The 635-nt window shown below is 36.5% G+C and overlaps 1 protein-coding gene across 1 annotated transcript in view; it reads right to left on the bottom strand.

Annotated features, from left to right (window-relative positions):
* LOC109842594 (early nodulin-like protein 3) overlaps nucleotides 1-635 on the bottom strand; it is a 2,766-nt gene that overhangs the window by 264 nt on the left and 1,867 nt on the right. The window lies entirely within an intron of this gene.

A 635-nucleotide genomic window follows, 5' to 3' on the forward strand; every position in this document is an offset into this window, starting at 1 on the left:
TTGTTTCGGCGGTTGGTTGGGGCTTGATTGGGCTCGGATCTGGATTCATTTATTAAAACACGATTAACTTCGTCGTTTGCGTATTTTTTGGCATTAAGTGGCTTGTTAAAATTTGGGGTTCTGAGGTGTAAAAGCTGGTCGAAAATAGAAAAAAAAAGTTAGATTTGTTTTTTCATTTTTTTGTCTAGTTCTGCTTTTGGCGTACGTGACAGCTGTATCTGAGTGTCTGGGCCCGAGGGAGTGGGCCCCTGTCGGATATTTGCCAGCCTGGCACTGAAAATAAAAAAAGGGGTAGCTGTGGGATCAATTATTATCTTTGTTTGTTTTGTTCAGCGCCGGTCGAGTTTGATATTAGCAGGCTAGTTAGTTTTTATGAAAGTTTAGTAAACGTTACTATATAATATAGTCTATATTGGGGATTTGGATTTGATTTAAGCTACGAGGGGTTTCCTTTTTTGTTCAGGAGTTTTAACTGTGTGGATCATTATGTTTCTTGCTGTTTCTTTTAGTAAACGTTACTATATAATATAGTCTATATTGGGGAATTAGTATATCCAAGTAAATCACTTCAGGAGAGTCTTAACTAACTAAAACTATCTAGCTAGCTTCTATTAAAAAAAAAACTATCGAACTAG

This window comes from Asparagus officinalis, chromosome 5 (genome assembly GCF_001876935.1).
Source record: "Asparagus officinalis chromosome 5, Aspof.V1, whole genome shotgun sequence".
In the NCBI taxonomy this organism is placed as follows: Eukaryota; Viridiplantae; Streptophyta; class Magnoliopsida; order Asparagales; family Asparagaceae; genus Asparagus; species Asparagus officinalis.